Source organism: Sinocyclocheilus rhinocerous, unplaced genomic scaffold (assembly GCF_001515625.1).
Source record: "Sinocyclocheilus rhinocerous isolate Xijiao unplaced genomic scaffold, SAMN03320098_v1.1 scaffold292, whole genome shotgun sequence".
NCBI classification, from domain to species: domain Eukaryota; kingdom Metazoa; phylum Chordata; class Actinopteri; order Cypriniformes; family Cyprinidae; genus Sinocyclocheilus; species Sinocyclocheilus rhinocerous.
The window spans coordinates 508,135-521,422 of NW_015641024.1; the positions used below are offsets into that span (position 1 = coordinate 508,135).

Genomic DNA, 13,288 nt, shown 5'->3' on the forward strand with positions numbered 1-13,288 from the left:
CTTTATCAGAGTGTTTTTCTTTAGAAAACTTTACTTCACAACATTACAAAGCATAATACTGTACTTTTTACTGCACTACGTTTCATATTAAATATAATTTAATACTTAATTACATTAGAAATCTATTACTTTCTTACTTTTACTCAAGGATTTTAATTCAAAGATTTACTTGAGTGCAAGAACGTACTACATTTTTAATGTTCTTAAGTATTAAAGGTAAAATGAACAACAACTTTTATTTATGAAATGAAGTGCAGTAAAAAGTATGGCATTATGCTTTGGAATGTAGTGAAGTAAAGTTTTCCAAAGAAAAACACTCTGATAAACTACAGATACTTTTTAAATTTACTTGAGTAAAGTAAAAATACTTCACTACTGTCCGCCTCTGCTCAGCGAAGGTAGTAAACACATGTATGAGCTCATGTCAAACAAGATTATTAATTTGTGCCTGACCACATGTAATCTCGAGTCGACATTAGTGTAGTAGGTCACCAAAGCAAGATGATTTCATGTTGATTGTACAAAATTTGCAGCTGAAGGCAGAAGTCATAAGGTTTAGGGGCAGTGGGACGTTTCCCAGTAGGCCGGATGACTTGTAAGCTGATTTTTCCAAAGCAAAATAGCAACTACAAAAATTTAAAGGAAGTAAACGTTCTGACATCCTGAAGTTGACCCATTTGAGCCAAAAGACAAGATAGATAATGCCATAAGAAACCAGGTGTAAAATGCCTGCCCAAATACATTCTCAAACCACCTCATGAGGTGCAAGACACGACTTGGCCAAATGCAAACGCATCTGGTTGTTCAGGCCACAAACATAAATTCACTCCTCCCAACCATCAGCATAGGGAAGTTTGGGAGTCCCGCAATCCACACGCAGGCGAGGAATAAGGGATGAGGAACATCTTCGAATGCTAACCGCCATATCACTGGAAATTTGCATCATCACTGAAATTAATTGTGCGAATACAGTGTGGGAAAAAGTAGACTAGATTTGTTTTGCATAGACACATTTATGTGGCCAAGTGTAATTGACAACGGAGATACCCAAACAGATAACAATCCAATCAATAGCAAGCCCAAATCTCTTGATACTTGACGACCAGATCACTCCATATAATTAAACCATTTACATTCTTTGTGTAAAAATCCTGGCTTTGCCACAATAAAAGCCATAATAAAATACAGTGAAAAATGAGGAAAAACTAAGACTAAAAACTCTCAACAACTGAAAGCTGAGAGGAAGTGAGGAGGTGGCACCAAAAAAAGATTTAAAAAAACAAAAACATCCGGACCTCATTTCTAAGAGAGAAACTAAAATACTACCACATATGTGCCTTTTTGATCTAAACATTTTAATGTGGTGAAAACATCTTTTTTTGCGACCGTTTGCAATATGTTTTGTAATACATGTATTTTCGTGAACAGGCAAGTTAGGGGTGTAAAAATCATTACCAATGCTGTGTGATGTGCGTGTACTTGCGCGTGTGTGCGTCTGCGAATGTGTGTATTACGTCGCCGCGCGCACAGACCGTGAGCTTGTTGTTCAGTCGAACAGCGCGTGGAATTACAGATTTTTGAATAAAACGGAAAACACAGCCGTACCTGACGCGTCCTAAAGACGTTAAAACGCAAACGTAGAGTATTTTTTCTTGTCTTTTCATGTTTATCTCAACCATGGCTGCGTTAATGATTAGATTACATGCAGAAATGACTCCGCGAAAGTTTTGACTTTTATAACAGCAGTTATTGTTGGCTCTCCCAACGGATCCTTCAAGACTCGATCAAGGAATCAAGACTCGATTACGGAATCTCATGTAAACTTTATAAATGAAGATTAAAAACATCGGCACGCTCTTCTTCTCTCTGCCAAGCGTCGCACATGGGGTAAGTTAATTTTCCCAGCAGCACTAAAATAACCATATCTCTAACTGAATTCACATGTTCCTTGGTGTTACAATAGTTTCATGTCTTCATTAATTTCCATACCAGCGCGATAGACCTGTGTATTTTAATGACTAATGCAAATGTTTAGACAGATGTGTGAGCCGTTCTCAAAATTCACACTTTAACAGCAGCTCGTGATATGTTTATTTGTCAACAGAGACACGTTTCTATCACCGTCAGCTCAGTCATTGATCTTTCTCGCATGCACTCATCTGATAAGGAGCTGTCCGGGATAGTTTTATCAAAGCTTTCGACACATGCATATTCCACTAGTGTCAGTTAAATATAAAGTGTGACACGCATACGTTTTGCATGTCTTACGAGAAAGTAGCCCGCAGATGTTTGCCCTCCGATGTAATGTGTAACATGCCTGCAGTTAAACATTGACCTGCATGATCCAGACTTGCTGGACTTCATGTGTATTGCAGCAGTTCTTCATTTGTCAACGGCGACGGGTTCTTGCTAAGCTCATATCGCGCAGGGAACTTTGCGACGTTTGTGGCCGTTGCAAAACCCACCGTGGGGATCCCGTGAGATTTGTCCATCCGTCACTGGATAGATGGCATTGTTCTTAAAGGCTGTATTAATAAGACAAAAGACTCTATTATGGCATTACGCGGCTGGACGGAGTGCTCTGAGACTGGTGTCTCTTAAAGGGATAGTCCACCCCAAAATGAAAATTCTGTCTTCATTTACTTAGTCCAACGTTTGCGTTGTCTTTTTTGGAACAAAATGTTTAGGGGATTTTTACTCAAAACCTAGCCGATTTATCACTTTGTGCTGAGTCTTAAATGGACAGTTTACCCACAAATGCACATTTTCATCATTTACTCATCCTCATTTTGTTGTAAACCCCTATGACTTCCTTTCGTCTGCGAAACACAAAACGTTGTGCCACTTTCATTGCATTTTTTTTTTCCTGCAATAAAAGCGAGGCCTGGTTGTTCTGCCTTACATCACCTTTTGTGTTCCATGCAAGAAGGAAAGTCATATGGGTTTGAATCCTGATTCTTGATAACAGGGTTTTCGTAGTTATTTTTTTAATATCTTTGTTTGATCTCAAACATTATTCATGCTTGCACACATTCAGACCTGCAAGAACCAGTTGCGTTTTTATTGGACCTTGATTGTAAAAATAACTTCATAGTGTCCATTTTTTTGGTGCTCTATGGAAGGATAAAAAAGCATGCTGATTTTGACCGGATGAGTGAATGATGACCAAATTTGCATTTTTGGGTAGACTAGCCCTTTAAGGTTTTTGTGTTGGCTGTGTTTTATAATGAAACCAGACAATTGTACAGATGTAGGTCAGCTCTATTGTATATACTGATTTTTGTCTCCCTTGGAATCCAAAGCTACATAGAAAAGCCATTGCGCTGGCTTCTGAATTTAGGTCAAATATGAAATGCATCCGTCCCATTAGTCCAAAGTAATCATTCACTAACAGCACCTCTCTGAACTACTGACTACCACAATTGTACATTCTCTCTAGGAAAAAAAGATTGTTGTGGTACACAATGCCTCCCTCTAAAAGATAAGCTGATATGTAAGAGGAAACGCTGATTATCACATTGAGAGCTGTCCATCCATCGTTCTCAAGTGTGAATGTGAAATGTGTGCATGGCCACATTATTCTTCTAAAAGCTCTAAATGGAATGATTGCATTCTTGTCTGTTCTGTGACTGAGTGCTCTGCAGTTGCACATGGGAATTTCTGCATGCTTTTTAAAGGAGAGCTAACTAGTTATTGGATGGAAACAGCATTACTAAAATGGCAAAATTAAGCCGAGCAGGAATATCAGGTGTTGGATCTATTGATGGATGTAGAGAGAGCAGAGTTTCTTGTTTGGGATGTGGGGTCTACTCAGGTGATGGTGGGGTATAGTAAACAGCAGATTTTCATCACGCTGGGATCCGATCTGTAGACAGAGCTGATATGGGCAACATGTAGTCCGCGTTGGCATCATGTGATGCCATGCTTCATTAAACCAGAACAAAACCAGCCACGCTGTCTCCGCTGGTCACCACTGGCGTTCTTCATTCATGTTCACACTCTCAGCCCATGTCTACGTGAGAGAAGATTCAGCTGTGGTTTTTATTTAATCTTACCCACTGTGCCTTGAATAAAGGTTCTTTATTGGCATTGATGGTTCCTTGAAGAACCTGTAACATCCATGGAATCTTTCCATTGCACAAAAGGTTCTTTATAGTGGAAAAAGTTTCTTTAGATTTTTAAAATGTTCTTCACACCAAGAAAAAATGGTTCTTTTGAGAATTGCTCACTGAAAAGTTCTTTGTGGAACCAAAAATGGTTCTTCTATGCAACTGCTGTGAAAACCTTTCTGGAACCTTTATTTTTAAGAGAGGCACACATGGAATACCCAGGATTTTGTACTTTTCTTTTTGGATTTTGCAGGAAATCTATTGACCTCTGCAGAATGCATTTTGAAGCTTGTTAGCTGGTAGCAGAAAGCATTATCAAATTAGCAGAAATATGTAAAGAGCTTTGTGAATGAATGTTCTAATTTCATTGAAGTCTGCTGAGCCCATGGAGCTCTGCGGGCACGGATTCAGTGTAGGCATAAGGCATATGCCTTAGGCATTGCCTCAGTCTGAGCCCGACCGATATATAGTTTTGAAGATATTATCGGCCGATATGAGCCTGTTGCCGATATATTGGTATCGGCGTATATGCCGCCGATGTGGATTTTTTTTTACAGAACATATATGCAGATAAAATGCTTGAAATGGTGTAATTACTTAGTACGCCAACCGATCAAGCGATCCCGGGGGGCTACCGACGTGTGGAGGGTGGAGTTCGAGAGGGGTCCTCGAGCTGAAGGGATCCCCCGAATTTGGTGGAGATCCGCAGGCGCAGTCGTGAGATAGTGACACCAGTCAACACTTTCACTTCAGTAAGGAGGTCTCTTGTTCAGGCAGCAGCATTCAAGCGTTGTCTTATTCGACCGTAAGTGCCCTGCGAAGTGGACTTCACATGATATTCCGCCATGATTCCAGTTCCAAGGGAACGTACACGTTACATTCAAAGGGCATTAAAGTGCGCGAGACGTGAATTTATATTGTATTTATTTACAGAGGTATATTATGTCACACTTCACACTTCTCTAGTAAGTTTCGTCTGTGTGTGAAGACAGTAGCGCAAATCCGTGAATGAATGTTCCGAAGTGAAATAAACTTCAAAGGAATAAAGTTGAATGGAATTGAATTGAATTAAACTTGAATAAACTTCAACTTTACTGTTCAGTGCACTGATGTCAGACTCATTTTGGATAATAAAGTTTATTGTTAAATTGTTAAATGCCCTGCCTCCATTACGTATCTTTGTCATGTGTCATTATAAGTGTTTGATCACCGCATTTGAGTGATCATAGCAAAAACTGTTTATGTGTATATATTCTGTTTATGTATATACTGTATTCTATATATAGTACTAGTCAAATGTGTGGACACACGAATGGGAAAGTGTCCAAACTTTTGACTGGTACTGTACTATAATATACACAAAGAATATCGGCCGATATATCGAAATCGGCCTTTTTTTACTCCCTAATATCGGTCCTTAAAAAAAAAACATATCGGTCGGGCTCTATTCATTATGCCAACATTTTTCGCCGTGGCTAAAGAGGTTGCATGCCGACTATCTGATTGTTACCTGATGGCTCTTTCTCCTGACCTTAAGTTCAACTCTGTCCCAGAAACACGTTTCAGAAGGAGGTTTGTTCCCCACGACTTGGCTCTGCATGCCCACACAGGTCACATACTGTATGTGCGTTCAGACGTCAGTGTGGAGGGATTGTGCATGAGAGGTAAATAAAAAAGTGAATAAATAAACGCTATCTAAGCAAACGGAAAGATAAATAAATGTTGCAGGCGGTGGTGGGAACTGGAAGTGTGGGATTTTTGGGCTTGGTCACATGAGGGGTTAAGGGTAGGGCCAGGTCACAGTGTGGGCGGAGCGATCCCTCAAGGACTCTTGCGTTTAGCATTTTGGCAGCAGGCACAGAACGCTTGCAGCACATCCTGAGAGAGACTTAACTGAGGAAGACTGAATCCTTCATGTCAGGGAGGCAGAGAATTTAAAGCAATAGTCCACCCATCGATGAAATCACTTACTCATGCCGTTCCGAACCTGTATTACTTATTCTTCTGTGGAACACATAAAATGAATTTTTGAAGAATGTCCTGGTTGCTCTTTTTCCATAAAATCGAAGTGAATGAGGACTGGGGTTTTCAAGCTCCAAATTGGCTTAAAAAATAATAATAAATAAAATTAGCACCATAAAAGTAGTCCATATGATTTATACAGTATACAAGCAACTCGTTCAGTTAAATTCATGAATATGTCATTCAGATTTTGTGAACAGATTCATTGAAAATATCTGACTTCAAAAGAATGAGTTGTTCACAAATCGGTGAGCTAATGTCAAGATTTCAGTCAGTATACTTTTAAAAATAAAGGCCCAAAAAGGGTGTTTTTGTAGTGATGCCATAGACAATAGGGTGTTACATTTTTAAGAGTGGTATGTACATTACTGTGTTTTATTGTGCTTTTGTGTTGTTTTGGAGCTTGACAGTTCTCATTCATTTTCATTATTTTGAAAAGAGCAGCTAAAAGTTCACCTTTAATGTTCTGTGTTTGAAACAGCATGCCGTAAGGAAATAATTAGTTTTTTTTGGGTGTACTATCCCTTTAAGAACAAAAGATATTTGTACTGGAAGGTATTATGGAACATGGTCATCATTGGCGAACCAATATGTTTTGTTGTTCAGGGAAGAACAACGAGGCCAACTAGGGCAGTGTTTTTTCCCAATCACGCCAATCAATAATAAACCATCTTTGGTGATATTAATAGAGGCTGGGGTTTCCAGTGCTCTAGGGCTTGCACTGTTATAAGGCAGCATGCCATCTTTTCTCAGCCGAAAAACACTTTTGCTGGGTGTGGCAGCTGGGACAAAATAAACGCCTTCTGTTTTGGAGGCTGCAGCTGAGCAAGTTACAACTCACAACCGGCAATATGGAGCTTGCAGTATTTGTGCCAAGAGCTGGGAGTGTCGCAGCAATGCCTTGCCTTTGCTTATGCTGCTAACCTTCTCCATAACATACACACGGCCATTTAGACTGCATGTTTGATGCAACTGTACAGTAGCGTACATATTTAATGTTGAAACAATCACAAACACAATGTCGTAAATTTATGCTGTATACACCACAGTCACTTAGCCCCATCTGTCTGTCTCACACAGACACATTGCAGACAAGGCTCAGGGGAAACCTTCTAAATATTTACTGAGCAGTGTTTCAGTTGGGGGAAAGACTTTGTCCATTTTAGGACAAATCGAGTTTTCGAGTCTTGGAAGAACTTCTAAAGGTCTCTCTTTCTATTCATGTCTTGCATCTGTGCAACATCACTATTTATGGGTTTATTTTGCAAAACCGCCTAACTGATATAAATCTGCCATATACAACAGAACAGCAAATCCGGCTTAACATTGATGCAGATGTACACAGATCTTCAGAACAGCAACAGAAAGGTGTATTTTGGGCAATATATTGTATTTAATATGTTTCAATGGTTATCAACAGGTGGGTCATGACCTAAATATGGGTCACAGATAAGTTCCCGAAAGTGTTGCAGAAAAAATGCAGACTCAAACAATAAAATGCAACTAATCATATAATTGTGCATAGTTAGAATAGCAAAATAATTGGGAATTTTTAAAGGAATCTTTTGTTATCGACGTAAAAGTATGTGCATCTATTCAGACCTTACAGCATTATGTCAAATAAATTACGATCTACACTAGAATGAATTCTGGTTAACTTGCAAGGAGGACAATCATGGTTTGTGTCAACCACACTGTGTTTTTGTGCAGTGAATTACTGGCTGCAGAGAGCATTAAATCATCAAATAAATAAAAAAATTAATATTTGATTTTCACCCATAAATAAAAATCATTTAAATTATTTATTCACCCCCATGTAATTTCAAACCTGTATGAACCAAACAGCATTGGAGAGACTTCCACTAACTAACTAACTAAAAAAAAAAAAACATCTGTGACAAAATATTTTATTTTGTGTTTCACAAATGAAAGACGGTCATAAAATTTTGGAATGACATGAGGATGAGTTAATGATGACAGACTTTTCATTTTTGGGTTAACTATCCCTTTACATTTTTGTACTGTATAAATTGTACATTTTGTTACTGTGTAGGGGCACCTAATGTAAAACTGAAGTCGATGCACAAAATCAAGAGAGAACCCAAGTGTTGAAATGACATTGCAGCTTTCAAGATTAAAGAAACCTTGCAGCAGCAGCATTTCCTCTGCCTCTCTCTTGTGCTATGATAATGTTAACCATTTTACTGGCCACAAAGAGGTTTGGAGATCATTTTTGTGTTAGTGAGCCGTAAAACATTTCTGAACGATTTGTGGCTTGAAGTACTCCATAAAGCGCTAGATATGTAGTGATGTGGTCACAGTATGGTTTTCAGCCGTCTACCGGGCATCAGTATGTCAAAGTGCATTAAGTTTTTAGCAGGTACTGAAAGAGATAACAGCGTGCCAGACCTGTACACCCTCCCCCTCGTGATAGACAGCATATTGTTACTCTGACTGCCTTTGTTTGTGCACCTGGAAGAAGCCCACCGAGGAAGCCCTGTTGGAATGAAGAGCCGGATTGCTCGCTAGAGCTCGGCAGATTAAATTGTGGAGGGGGGGGCTTTGTCCATCAAACCTGTTCCTTCAGTTGTGGCATCTGTGATAGGATCAGGCCCATCCTCATGCTAACGCAAAGTCATGAATGTCCATGAGAGGCAGAAAGACATGGATCCTGCCCACGCGGGGGCTTTTAGCATGAGAATGGCCTGGATCTGTGCTCTCTGTTGCTGCAGTCATTCTTTTTTCTTTCTTTTTTTTGCAATCATTTGTTAAAACTGATGTTGCACAACTTCATCTTTTCTTTTTACTGAGACTAAATGAAACAGTTGACATTCTTGCATAACTTGCGGTAAACATTTAGACAAAAACAACGTTTTGGGGGGAAAATGGTCTCTCACTTCTCTTAAAGAGTCCAATAAAGTGCTGATATTGTGTAATCTGTAAGTCTGGTCTCGTCTCATCTCCCTCGATGATGAGAAGAGGGGTTTTTACGAATGTCTTCTGAAATGATCCGTGGCGAACGCACTTGTCGCTGGTAAGACTTATGTGTGGTGATACAAAACAAAACACAAATGCGCTGACATGTCAAAGCCTGGACCCTGAAACTCAATATTGCAGAAAAAACATATTCAGACAATGTCATATATTAGATTTACGGCTTGCTGTGCCAGTAATACAGTTAAAGGCCAACATGATATGATTTCTGACTTCCCCTTGTAACATATCCAGCACTGATAAGCTTGTTGAATTTGATCTGCTTTGGATCAATAACTAAACCACACCCTATGGGCAATGAAATGACAAAGGGCAGCATGCACCAGATGTTTTTGAGGGCGCCAGTGGCTGTCCTGCTCCAAAGACATGATAACTAAAGGTATGTCCAAAACAAAACATTTTTTTGTTTTAAATGCAAAATAGGATAGTAAGCATGATATTATGAAGACAACGTGTTGTTTGCAAAAATAAATAATTGGATTTTATATTGTCTTTGAGATAAAAAAAAATAAAAAATCAGGAAAAAATTATTTTGCATTGTAGTTGGCACTGCATATCTACCCACTATTTTAGTAGTATTTCAATTTTAAACATTTAAAAATGTCAAAATGTATTATCTTGCCAAAGCAGCTTTACAGAGAATATTGCTGACCAACCTGTACTGACTTTCTTTCTCTTTCTCTCTTTCTTTCTTTCTTCCTTTCTTTCTTTCTTTCAACAATGTCTGTCATGATAACTGACCAGTCTTTAGAATGCAGAATGAAACCGTAATGATGCAATTGGGTAGATGTTAACTTTTAACAATTGAATGGGTGACTTATGCTGGAGTACATCTTTTTACAGATGATAATCAATAAACTTCATTTTAGATAGTATAAGATGTATGAAATGTATTATTATTTTATATATGAATATATTTTATATTTTATGTTAGATTTAATATAATATCAGAATTTTTTTATGTTGCATTTAGAATTGTCACAGTTCAAAAATCAAAGAGGGACATGGCCTTTCAGTTTGAGTGATGCTTCTGACAAAGAGCAAAGTATGTCAATGAGTCTTTGACTATAGTCAAAGATTATTGGAGGGGAAGTAAAACTTTCATTTTTACCATGACAGACCGTCTGTGAGGCAATCCGGTCTTTATCGTCCCAAAGGGACGTGCTCTAATATGTCAGGAGGGTCTGGGAAAGATGGAAGATCATTGTGCATTTTTGAGACAAAGCCAATACTTGTGTTTATCGTCATTTAATACAAAGAATATTTAAATCTAAACATACCCAGAAGCACGAATATGGAGTCTCTCTTAAGTGGATCTGTTATAGTTTAGGCACTTTTTAATGTGCCCAGCTCTCCCCCATCCTGTTTCTTATCCATTCCGTCGTTGGATGAAAGGTACCGGACTATAATACAGCATTGTATCACAAAAGGCAATCAAGACTGCTTTGTTCGTCTGTGTGGGTGCCTGTTTCCTTTGTGGAGTCTCCCCCTCTTTTTTTTCGCACCTTCAACCCCCAAACGCACCCACCCACAAGCACATACAACTGTCCCATACACAACTGACGCATACGAGGAACACATGCAGGTCACATTTGCACAACGGTACAATGTTGTCATGAAGATCTGACAGTGTTTCGTCTGTCTAGAACATGAGCGTGCACACAAGGGACACACACACACATCCCATAATAAAGCAGAAGAATATGAGCATGGGTGGGGTTTGCGTTATGGGGGAACAGGAGCAGGGCTGTAGAACAAAGCAAGCATGATTTCTGTTCTAAGACCTTTCATTAAAGGGTACTTCCTATGTCGGGACAACAGCAGAAGAGTGTGAGGAAAAAAAAAAAAGAACTTGTGAAACTTGATCTTCTGTGGTTTAGATTGAACTGATTCTTGCCTTTATACCGGTAGCGTGCTGCAGCGTTAAACCACTTATCTTAGTTTGTCAGTTTGGTTATTTATTTATTTTAAGGTTGACATTGATAATTCAGCAGAATTTAGTTTTTATTTACTTGGTCTTGGTGTGGAGATCTCATGCTTGAACGTCTAGACATGCCTAAACCAGCAGTAAGTTCTCTGGAAGATTAAATAATGAAGTAATATTGCATTAGCTCATAATCTAATGAGCAGTAGAGTAGGTGAGACCATGGCTGTGGTTCTGAATGAATCCTTCCTGATGTTTTTAATCACCCTTTTGTGGACTTTTCCTTTGTAGTAGTAGACATTAAACCATAGGGGGTTGGGGGCCGGCAGAGAATCGGTCACGAATCTGAATCGGGATCACAGAAGTGAAAAAAAGACTTCTCAGCCATTAGCCAAGTAGATTTAAAATGTTAAAGCAAGAAGTAAAAAATGTATAGTATAAAACAATAAAGTTTTATGTTAAGTTATATTAGTTTGTACTAAATTAAGAATATTTGATCATTGTAACAGCAGTAATCAGCTAATGTTTAATTAATAGTTAAATTTATATTTATTTATCAAGAATGCATTCAATTGATCAAGTTACAGTACAGACATTTATAATGTTACAAAACATTTCTATTTCAAATAAATCCAGTTTTTTGCACTTTTTATTCATCAAAGAATCCTGATAAAAAAAAATCAGTTTCCACAAAAATTACACATTTGATTCAAATTAATAAATGTTGATTTATGATAAATGTTGAATGAATGATTTCTGAAGGATCATGTGACACTGAAGACTGGAGTAATGATGCTGAAAATTCAGCTTTGCATCACAGGACTAAATTGCGTTTTGAAATATATTCAAATAGAAAACAGTTCTTTTAAATTGTAATAATATTTCACAATTGTTTCACTGTATTTTTAATCAAATAAATGCAGCCTTGGTGAGCATACCAGTTTTATTTGTGTTGCTTAATATACATAAACCTTTGAACGATAGTGTTTGTATGCATGCATATTCTATAAATTCCACAGTAAATATATCTAAATAAAATATGCATAGTAAATATATATTTATGCATAGTCCAGCACTACCCTGACTGTCCAGAACATGTTGGACACTGGGAGTTTCTCCACTCCACTATGTTTCTTTTTACACAGCTCCTTGTTTCCTGTCGCTTTTTGCCCATTGCACATGCAAAGAAACACATCAGCAAATAAATAGAGATGACAAATATAAGCCATGAGTTCTAATGGGCTTTTGTTTATGAATGCCTCGCAGGGGAGGAAAAGAGACTGAGCAGTGAAGAATGGACTTGAACCACACAATATTGACTAATGTTCTGAGAGGAAATAATGCAGCTAAATGTAAGCTGAGTGGAATGGACCCTTTTCACAAGACTGTGATGACGCGTTTAACGGTCAACAGCATCGTAAATCCTCGAAAGTTTTTCATATTTGTATTTTTTTTTGCTCTCTCTATCTCTCCCGCCTGTTTCCTCCCCTCCCCCGTGCGGCTGATGACAATCGTATACCCAACTTTCCAAATCGCGCTGGATTACTATAGCAGAACACAGTCTGTGTGGCACCCTGCCACTGCCTCCTGGCCATGAAAGGGTGCCTGGGCTTTACATAGTCAACACAAAGGCGTAATTAGTGGAATTAATTGAGAGAAGTAAAGACATGTAGATTGATGTCAACTTGTTCTTCAGTGGTAAAGCTGATCTATTGAAATGAGAGACTAATTAGTGACATGTACTAAGTAGGGTTGGGTATCGTTTGGGTTTTTTACGATACCGGTGCCAAATCGATACTTTTAAAACGGTACCGGTGCCTGAACCGATACTTAAAGTTTAATCTTCATAGATTAAGGAATAATCATTAATCAACTACTTGCACTTAAGAACCTGTATTTGGCATAAAATGTAAGATTTTCGGACTGTGTACTTGTTTGTGCGTATATTTGCATGTGCAAATCTCTTCTGACCAGGGCTGGATTGGTAATCGGGCATACCGGGCATTTTCGCGGTGGGCCGACGCACATAAGGGGCCGACAGAATGTTTTTTGTTTTTTGCCAAGGACCATCACGCAGGGACAGCGAGCAGCCAGTGGCCCATTGGATTGTCTCCTGTATTGACAGCGTAAACCATCCAATCACAATGCGCTATAGACAGAGCGATGAAGTATTTTGCTCCGCCTATATAAAGATCGCTTCACTCCAACTTCTTCCTCGTCGGCTTTTCCCACGTTTTCA

The 13,288-nt window shown here is 38.6% G+C and overlaps 1 protein-coding gene across 1 annotated transcript in view; it reads left to right on the plus strand.

Annotated features, from left to right (window-relative positions):
- Positions 1 to 1,515: 1,515 nt before the first annotated feature.
- The window catches only part of LOC107754042 (sphingosine 1-phosphate receptor 2-like), a 28,088-nt gene continuing 16,315 nt past the window's right edge, over positions 1,516 to 13,288 (plus strand). The window contains exon 1 of the mRNA XM_016570357.1: positions 1,516 to 1,887. The gene's annotated coding sequence lies outside the window, so the exon portion shown is untranslated. The remainder of the gene's footprint in view (positions 1,888 to 13,288) is intronic.